We start from the raw sequence: 10,412 nt of genomic DNA on the forward strand, positions 1-10,412 counted from the left end.
AAACTTCACCAATCAAAATGGCATTTTTGAACTTGCCTTGATTAATTTCAAGTGAGTTGAATTTTGACTTTTCAAAATAATCATTTCTAACCAATTCTACCAATCAAACATGTTCTGAAAATGCATTTAAAACTTGTTGGAGGCCCATTCTTGTGCAGTACATACACACATTACCTACTTGCTTGAAAATTGGAAAAAAAGTACATGTTTCAACAACTACATCCCACATTTTCATGGACCATGATTTGTACCACAAAAACAGCAGATTTTATCATGATTTTCTGTCAAATGAAACCCCTAGTAGCAGCACCAAACACTGAGATTTCATTTCATTCTCTCAAACCTCATTTTGTGCATTTTCCAAAAATCTGCCAAAATTCTAAAAGGGACTAAGCCTTGCCTTACTTGCTTCACCATCTCTCTTCATTATGAGCACATTTCCATCATCCTAAACCAACTGTAATCAAGATTCATGGACTGTCTTTTTCAAGCATCATCCATGGCAGAACTTGTTGGAAGCTAGAAGCAAGGCGTATGAGCATTCCACACTTGACCGTTCATACATACAGACCACAAGGGGGATCTGTTTCGCCTCTTTGCAACCAAACGACCACAACCCAACTCTGCTCTTCAAATCTGGTATGGTTTTTCGAATCTCTCATTTTCCAAAACCATGTTATGCGTTATGAAGGTCTTGCAATGCTGATTGTTTTAAGCTTTACCTCATCGAAAATGGTCGCATATTAAGGAAGTTATGTTGCCTTAGAGTGTCATGTATGAATGTGTTTGAGCTTTGATCTCTCTCGTGAGCATGATTCTATGATTTTTGTTGCTGTAATATTGATGAGCGTGGAGTGTTGATTCGAATGCCTTTTTTGATTTCAAATTCTGGGCATAAATTTTTTTCGAGCTGATTGGAAGGGATGAGTGTTCACTGTTCATGGCCAAACCCTAAATTCATAAAACCCAGAAAAACGCCTTGGCTGGTTTTGTTTCACGCGTGCATGGCCAGTAACTCCATCAACCAATCAGCTTATTTCATTTTAGTGGCCTAAACGACCGCGTTTTGTTTAAGTGGCCTGGTAATTACAAAACTGCCATTCCCGTGCCCCATGTCCCATTAAATCCATGTTGTTTTATTTGTTTATTTCATTTTGATGCAACAACTTACAAAATTCATAACATCTTCATTATTCATCCATTTCTCATGGGAATTTTTGCATTATCTTCATCATGATCTCTACTTTTTTATCATAATTTTTCCAGAATTTTGTGATCAATGGATTTTAATTGGTATTAGGGTTTGTAACATGTATGCATATTTTGTACACTTTGCCAAAACATTTGTGAAATGATGATGCTTTATCCAATGGCTCCCAAATTTTTTGTGCTTAAACTAGACACACTCATGGTGATTTTGGTGTAGAGTTTGTGAATTTATCATTGCTGGTTTGTGAGTTATGATTTTTTGAATTAGGGTGTGACAATTTGTGTCACACCATTGATGTCCAACTTCATGATTTTCATTACCATGCTTCTTGACCTCCAAATGAATTGATTTTTTGCATAAACCTACTCTTGTATGTCTAGTTTACATGTGAATTTTCTTGGAATTATTTGTGGCATTTCCCAATTGTTTGAGATTTTCTCCCCTGCTTGGTCTTATGTTGACTTTTTGTGACACATGTCCCCATTTCATTTGTGAAATTCTCATACTTTATTAGATGAACATGAAATTTTACATGAGATAACTAGACATCCTCATCTTTGCCATGGTTTTAGTCCCATTCATTTATCATATGCCATCTCTGATTTATGAATTTTTCAAGTTGATGCATGTTTGGTTGACTTCTTTGAGCATGTTCAAAATTGCTTTGGCTTTCTGATTTTCATTGACTGCCTTCCACTTGTCCAAATGTGATGAAATTTGACATGCTTACCATGCTATGTGTTAAGATTGATCATGATTTATTTGATGATTTTTGGAAATGTTTGAGATTGGTTTTGATGCAAGTCCTGCTGTTGACTTCTATGAGCTTCTGTGTGCAACACCTTGACCTAACTTGTTCATGAAATGATGATAGTGATTGATATGAATGTGAACCCAATTGGTTTTGTTTCTTGATTGTTTGAACATGATTTTGGATGCTTGCCCTTTGCTGTTTTGACTTTTTCATTCCTTTTTGACCCTAGGCTTGCCCTAGTGGTCCTGTTACTCACCTTTGAGCTCATGTTTTCAGGTTGACCAACAAATGACCAATGAGGCCAATTCTTTTTGATTGAGCTTGCTTAAATACCATGACTAACATGTTTTGTTTTATAGGTTGCTTGGCTCACATGCCTAGAGCCTCGTGCCTTGCACATTCACTTGCTTGTGTTGACTGTTGACTTCTGTTTCCATTTGCTTTGTTTGAAGTTGTATACTAATGTCTGCTTGACTATTTCAGGTGCTTTTAGTTGCTTAGTTCTTTGAACTTTTGCTTTGCTTTGCTTATATAAGCAATTTGCATTGAGGTATATTTCTAATCTTCATGTAGTCTGGAAGACCTGGCCTGTTACTTGGCCAGGCAACTGTCTGAAGTCCTCCTTAAGAGGCAATGTTTGTGGATGTTTAATTTTGTCCTTGCATAGAGTCAAAGACCTCCTAAGTGAAGAGGCAATTGGCAGAACCCAAGGGATATGCAATCTATCCCCTGCTATTCTGTGTGTCATCTGCTTTGCTCACACCACTGTGTTGATGCATTGCAGATACAAACCCAAGATCTTGTACAATTGTACAGTTGAGTCAGTTTCAAATGTGTAGCAGGGTTCCCACTTTCTGAACCCACACATTCTTGTCTTAAGCTCTCCCAGGCCAGGGATAAGAGCTGTGAAGTCTTATCTTCACTCACCTTTCATCTGCTTCACCTTAGCCCCTCAATGGCAAGGTTAAGAGCAACATCTACCCAGTTCCAGAGGTTTGTTTGTTGAGGTTGATATGACCCCTCGACTAAAACCTAGCCCTTGTTTGAGCCACTTGCTTGTGTATAGTGTGTGCTATCTGTGCTCGTATGTTTGTTTGACTTGCTTCCTGTGCAAGTTAGGGTTAGTTTAGGCTTGCTTCCCGTGCAAGTTAAGTGTAGGTGTGGCTTGCTTCCTGTGCAAGTCACGATTAGGATAGGCTGGCTCCCTGTGCCAGTTAGCTAGAAACCTTAACTTAGGGTTGATTTTGCATGATAACATCTAGGCTCGAGTCGTAGTCTCCCTAGTTGTGTCTCCCTCTGTTATCTGGTTAGGCTAGTCCTTTATCCCTCCGTAGGGGAACTACGTCGCCCTGATCCTCATACCAGATGAGGTACGTAGGCAGGAGATGAGCAGATCTCTCCGGGCGCCTGTGTCTTTGTTTTGCCTTGTTGTGTGCTCGGAAGCTGATGTAAGTCCATCGAGTGGCATTTGGGTTCCAGTGTGCGTGTGTTTTGGTTCGGATGCTGATGTAAGTCCAGTGATTGGCATTCAGGCTCCACGTTTGCCCTTGCCTGTGTTTGTTTGTGTGCGTGTCAGCCGAGCTACGAATGCTCTGATTCTTCTCTCGTCCGAGGAGATACGTATGCATAGGATGCGATATCCTAGCGAGCATGTGTCGTTTCCCCAGTCCGAACTACTTCGACTCTGATGTCTATGCCTGATAGACTAAGTAGGCCCAGGATGCGACATCCTGCCGAGTCAGTTTCAGTCTGTTTTCTTGTGTCTCCTTCAGCCAGTGTGTGTGTGTGTGAGCAGTGTTTTTTAGCAACCATTTTCCTTTCTATTGTGCGTGGATCCCGTCGAGTACGACGGATGCGTAGGGGTGCTAATACCTTCCCTTCGCATAACCGACTCCCGATCCCATACTCTTTGGTCACGAGACCACGTCTTTTCCAGGTTTACTCTGAGCGTTTCCTTTCCCTCTTTTGGGATAAATAACGCACGGTGGCGGCTCTGTTGTTCTTGTTTTCCCGCCGGTTTTTCGCGTGATGCGACAGCTGGCGACTCTGCTGGGGAATATAGAGAAGTTGACCTGTGCTGGTCCATCTTCCCTAAGCGAGTCTCTCCTAGCGCTCTCTAGGTTAGGGTTTTGGTTGCTTTGGCTGTTATTTATTGCATTCATTTGTATATATGTGCATTTATCGTTTGCATTTATTGTTTGCATTAATGTTTGCATTTATTCATCTGTTCACCTGGCTGGTTGTCTGTTTCTCTCTGTTGGGGTGGGAGTTACATGAGGTAAAAGGCCCAATACCCAGGCCATGAGTGAAATCTAGGATACTTAGGAATAGAGTGATTCATGGGAAGCGGGTGGTGTTGCGCCACTTAGCGGAACATTGATATCACGAGCAGTTCAGACCCTGGTGGGATATTATCGTTACATACTTCGGGTGTGTATATGATGATGTTCTGCGAAAGGTTATTTATGCTGCGTTTCTCTCGACCTTACCCTGGCCTAGATGACACCCGTGAGTGGGGAGGGAATGATCATTATTACAGGTACAGTTGGTGACTTGTTGGTGACTTGTTGGTGACTTGTTGGTGACTTGTTGGTGACTTGTGATCCTGTTGGTGACTATTGGTTCAGAATTTTGGGGTCTCAGATGACTTTGGGTTTCAGATGAATTTGTGGTTCCGAGTTCAAGCCGAAGTTTTGATCCTGTGTTCTGAGAGACACAGCCAACCAGTCTTGTCTGCATCATTTGCATCATAGCATATTTATTTTTCAAAAGAAACGCAATAAAAAAAATATACAAAAAAAAAAAAAAAAAAGAGAAAAGGGGAAAAAAGAAAAGAAAAAAACTAATCCCTGCATGCATATCATTTCTCAGGTACATTCCAGAGCTTGTTCACTGATAGAGATGGCAACAGTCCCAGAGTTGAAGCGGAAGACTTGTTCCTACAGCTTTCACCGTGAACCTTTGACGTCTCTGATTGAGTTGAGCAACCTTATGACCAGTGGTAACCAGAAGGGGTTTGTTGACCAGTATGGAGATATTCTGACACTGTTGAAGATGGTAGTCGATCCGGTGCCGTTGCAGACTCTTCTACAGTTCTACGACCCAGAGCTTCATTGTTTCACCTTTCAAGATTATCAGTTGGCGCCTACTCTTGAGGAGTACTCCATTCTGCTGAGTGTCCCGGTTCGGTATCAGGTTCCTTTCTTGGATGTGCCCAAGGAGGTTGATTTCAGAGTTGTTGCCAGAGCTCTCCATTTGGGTATCAAGGAAGTCAGTGATAGTTGGAAGTCCAGTGGGGATGTTGTAGGATTGCCTTTGAAGTTTCTGTTGAGGGTAGCTAGAGAAGAAGCAGAGAAGGGAAGTTGGGAAGCCTTTCATGCTCAGTTGGCCGTCATGATCTATGGGATCGTCCTGTTTCCGAGTATGCCCAATTTTGTTGACTATGCTGCAGTCAGTATTTTCATCGGAGGAAATCCAGTTCCTACTCTGTTGGCTGACACTTACTATGCTATTCACAGTAGGCATGGCAAGGGTGGGGCTATCAGGTGTTGTCTCCCGCTTTTGCTCAGATGGTTCTTGTCTCTTCTGCCAGTCAGTGGACCTTTTGTGGATGCTCAGAGCACGCATAAGTGGACTCAGAGGGTTATGTCTCTTACCTCCTATGATATCAGGTGGCAATCTTACCGGATGGATGTGCGTAACGTCATTATGAGCTGTGGAGGATTCCGTAATGTGCCACTCATAGGGACTAGGGGTTGCATCAATTACAACCCGGTTCTTTCTCTTCGCCAGTTGGGGTTTGTGATGAAGGGAAGACCACTTGAGGCTGAGGTAGCAGAAAGTGTGTATTTTGAGAAGCAGAGTGACCCGGCCAGATTGGAGCAGATAGGGAGAGCTTGGAGGTCTATTGGTGTGAAGGATGGATCTGTCTTAGGGAAGAAGTTCGCCGTTGCTATGCCCGATTACACTGATTGGGTCAAAGAGAGAGTAGGAACTTTGTTGTTACCCTACGATAGGATGGAGCCGTTGCAGGAGCAACCACCTTTGATCCTTGCTGAGAGTGTGCCTGCGGAGCACTACAAGCAAGCCCTGATGGAGAATCGCCGTTTGAGAGAGAAGGAGCAAGATACCCAGATGGAGCTGTACAAAGCCAAAGCTGATAGGTTGAATTTGGCTCATCAACTCAGAGGAGTGCGAGAAGAAGATGCTAGCAGACTGAGAAGCAAGAAGAGATCCTACGAGGAGGTGGAGAGCATGTTAGATGCAGAACACCGGGAGTGCTTGAGGTTGCAGAGGGCTGAGGCCAGCTATCAGAAGAAGATCAGAGACTTGGAGAAGCAACTCAGGGATAAAGACATCCGGTTGAAGAAAGAAGTAGACTTGAGACGGGCATCAGAGAACCACCTTGGAGGAGAAGTGGTAGAGCTTAGACGACAACTGAAGGAGAAGATCACTCTTTTGCCAGAATGTTCAGAATGTGACCTGTTGATAGACCAGTGTCAGTACTTGAAGACTCTCATTCCGGGAGGCCGTTTGTCTTAGCTTGTATCTTTGATGTGTATATTGAGAATCACCTCCAGGCTTGTTGGATGGGATTCATTGTTGTACTCCGATTGTTTGGATTTTCTTTGTCGACTTTGTTGTATGATCCTGTTACTCATATAGATGAGGTTGTTGGTTTCACCTTGTACTCATCACTCTTGTGTATGTTGTTTCTGTGCTTCTGTGTTGTTCTTGCTGCAGGTTGCAATCTTTTGAGGATGACTCAGGCTCTTTGAATGCCTGAGAAATGAACATATCATGTGCATCATACGCATCATTAGCACCATACTCATATCATTTTGCATAACAGGTGTTCTTGGTCGTGACTTCTCACTCTGGTTCCTGTTTGAGGCAGGATAGCTGATCAACGTCCGCACCGCTACTCAACAAGACTGAATCAACAGAGAGGTATGGATCAAGTTCAAGCTGAGTTGGCTGAGATGAAGGCTAACATGGCCCAGTTTATGAATATGATGCAAGGGGTTGCACAAGGTCAAGAAGAACTTCGAGCCTTGGTTCAGAGACAAGAGGCTGCAATTCCACCGGTCAACCATGCTCCGCCAGAGGGAGGCCCAATCAATGATAATAATGTTGCTGCTGCTGTACCCATCAACAACTATGCTGTAGGTGATGAGTTGGGGGGTATTCGAATCAACGGTCAACCTATTGCTCCAGATGCCGCTAATGCCAGAGCAGTCCGTGCCCCGGCCCGTAATCCTGCTCCGATTGTTGACAGACAAGAGGATATGTTCACTCTGCTCAGTGAAGACGAAGATGTTCTGGGAAGGGTTGATGAGAGGGATCGTAAAGTTGATGCCCTTGCTGAGAAAATTAGAGCTATGGAATGTCAGAATTCTCTCGGTTTCGATGTTACCAATATGGGGTTGGTGGAAGGTTTGAGAATCCCTTACAAGTTCAAAGCACCGTCCTTCGATAAATACAACGGTACTTCTTGCCCTCGCACCCATGTGCAGGCTTATTATCGAAAAATCTCTGCGTATACCGATGATGAAAAGATGTGGATGTATTTTTTCCAAGATAGTCTATCTGGGGCTTCTTTGGACTGGTACATGGAATTGAAGAGAGATTCTATCCGCTGTTGGAGGGATCTGGGTGAGGCCTTTTGAGGCAATACAAACACAACATGGACATGGCACCGAGCCGGACTCAGTTGCAGAGTCTTTGTCAGAAATCCAATGAGAGCTTCAAGGAGTACGCCCAGAGGTGGCGTGAACTGGCTGCTAGAGTTCAACCCCCTATGCTGGAGAGGGAGTTGACAGATATGTTTATCGGTACTCTTCAGGGTGTGTTTATGGACCGGATGGGGAGCTGCCCATTCGGTAGTTTTTCTGATGTTGTCATTTGTGGAGAGAGGACTGAGAGTTTGATTAAAACTGGGAAGATCCAAGATGCTGGTTCCTCTTCTTCTAAGAAGCCATTTGCTGGGGCACCTCGTCGAAGAGAGGGTGAAACTAATGCTGTTCAATACCACAGAGAGCAGAACAGAAGTCAACGCCGTCAGGTCGCTGCAGTGACCATTCCGGCACCTCAACCTCGTCAACAACAACAACAAAGAGTTCAACAACCGCAACAACAACAGCAACGTCCGTATCAGCCCAGACAAAGGATGCCTGATCGACGTTTTGATTCGCTACCCATGTCGTACGCCGAACTGCTGCCCGAACTACTCAGGTTGGGGTTGGTTGAGTTGCGTACAATGGCTCCGCCTACAGTATTGCCTCCTGGGTACGACGCCAACGTCCGTTGTGACTTTCACTCTGGGGCACCAGGGCATCATACTGAGAAGTGTCGGGCTCTCCAGCACAAGGTCCAAGATTTGATCGATGCCAAGGCGATCAACTTCGCTCCAGTGCCTAACGTCGTAAACAACCCTATGCCTCAGCATGGTGGGCATAGAGTGAACAATATTGAGGGGAAGGAAGCTGAAGATCTGGTTGTTAATGTTGATGATGTTCAGACTTCTCTGCTAGTTGTGAAGGGCCATCTATCCTCGTTCAAATATGTTGAGGTGGATGGCGAGATCCACGAAACCTTATGCCAGGCGTTCGAGACTGTGGCTCTTGAGAAAGTGGCGTACGCTGAGCAGAGGAAGCCAGGTGCTTCAATTACTTCTTACAAGCAGGCTAAGGAGGTTGTTGATTCTGGCAAAGCTGAAGGCTGGGGCAAGATGGTGGACTTGCCTGTTAAAGAAGACAAATTTGGCGTTGGTTATGAGCCTCTCCAAGCAGAGCAGAATGGTCAAGCGGGTCCGAGTACCTTTACCAGCGCTGGGCTGATGAATCATGGCGACGTCTCTGCAACCGGTAGTGAAGACTGTGACAGTGATTGTGATTTGGACAACTGGGTTCGCCCGTGTGCACCAGGGGAGTCTATCAACAACTGGACGGCTGAAGAAGTGGTTCAAGTTACTCTTCAGACAGAGTAATTTTCTGTTGTTTTTTCATTTTGCATGAAAATCCTACGATCTGCCCAAGGCGTAGTGATTCATTGTAGGGCCTCATCATGTTTTAATGATTATCATTAATGAAGGACATTTTTTGCAATCAAACTTTGTGATCCCTGTCTTTCTACTTTTTGTTTTCATCCTTTTTCAAAACAATAAAAATGGCAATGTTTTTGTTTTTTGTGACTTTATTGAACTCTTTTTCTAAAACAAAGCATTAAACATGCAGAAGCGATCTTATGGCATTCACTATGAACAGTTCTGTTATGGCTCAGTATGATTTCGACAATCCCATCTACCAAGCTGAAGAGGAGAGTGAGGAAGACTGTGAACTTCCTGCAGAATTGGTCAGATTGCTGAAGCAGGAGGAAAGGGTCATCCAACCTCATCAGGAGGAGTTGGAGGTTGTTAATTTGGGTACTGAGGACGCCAAAAGAGAAATCAAGATTGGGGCTGCTTTAGAGGACTCTGTCAAGAGGAGGCTGATTGAGATGCTGAGAGAATATGTAGAGATATTCGCCTGGTCATATCAAGATATGCCTGGGTTGGATACAGACATTGTGGTGCATCGATTACCTCTTAGAGAAGGATGTCCTTCGGTCAAGCAGAAGCTTCGTAGAACGAGTCCTGATATGGCAACTAAGATCAAGGAAGAGGTTCAGAAGCAGTGGGATGCGGGTTTTTTGGCTGTTACAAGTTATCCCCCATGGGTGGCCAACATCGTTCCTGTGCCGAAGAAGGATGGCAAAGTCAGAATGTGTGTCGATTACCGGGATTTGAATAGAGCGAGTCCGAAAGACGATTTCCCATTACCTCACATTGATGTATTGGTGGATAATACGGCTCAATCCTCGGTATTCTCTTTCATGGATGGTTTCTCCGGATATAACCAGATCAAGATGGCGCCAGAGGACATGGAAAAGACGACATTCATTACACCTTGGGGCACGTTCTGCTATAAGGTGATGCCATTTGGGCTAAAGAATGCTGGTGCTACCTATCAGAGGGCAATGACGACTCTCTTTCATGACATGATGCACAAAGAAATTGAAGTGTACGTAGATGATATGATTGCGAAGTCGCAGACAGAAGAGGAGCACCTGGTTAATTTGCAGAAGCTGTTTGACCGGTTGAGAAAGTTCAAGCTGAGGTTGAATCCGAACAAGTGTACGTTTGGGGTGAGATCAGGGAAGCTTTTAGGCTTCATTGTCAGTGAGAAAGGGATTGAGGTTGATCCAGCGAAAGTCAAAGCTATTCAAGAGATGCCTGAACCAAAAACGGAAAAGCAGGTCCGTGGGTTTTTAGGGAGATTGAACTACATTGCAAGGTTCATATCTCATCTAACAGCCACGTGCGAACCAATTTTCAAACTGCTTAGAAAGAATCAGGCGATCAAGTGGAATGATGATTGTCAGAAAGCTTTTGACAAGATTAAAGAGTAT

Source organism: Lathyrus oleraceus, chromosome 4 (genome assembly GCF_024323335.1).
Source record: "Lathyrus oleraceus cultivar Zhongwan6 chromosome 4, CAAS_Psat_ZW6_1.0, whole genome shotgun sequence".
In the NCBI taxonomy this organism is placed as follows: Eukaryota; Viridiplantae; Streptophyta; class Magnoliopsida; order Fabales; family Fabaceae; genus Lathyrus; species Lathyrus oleraceus.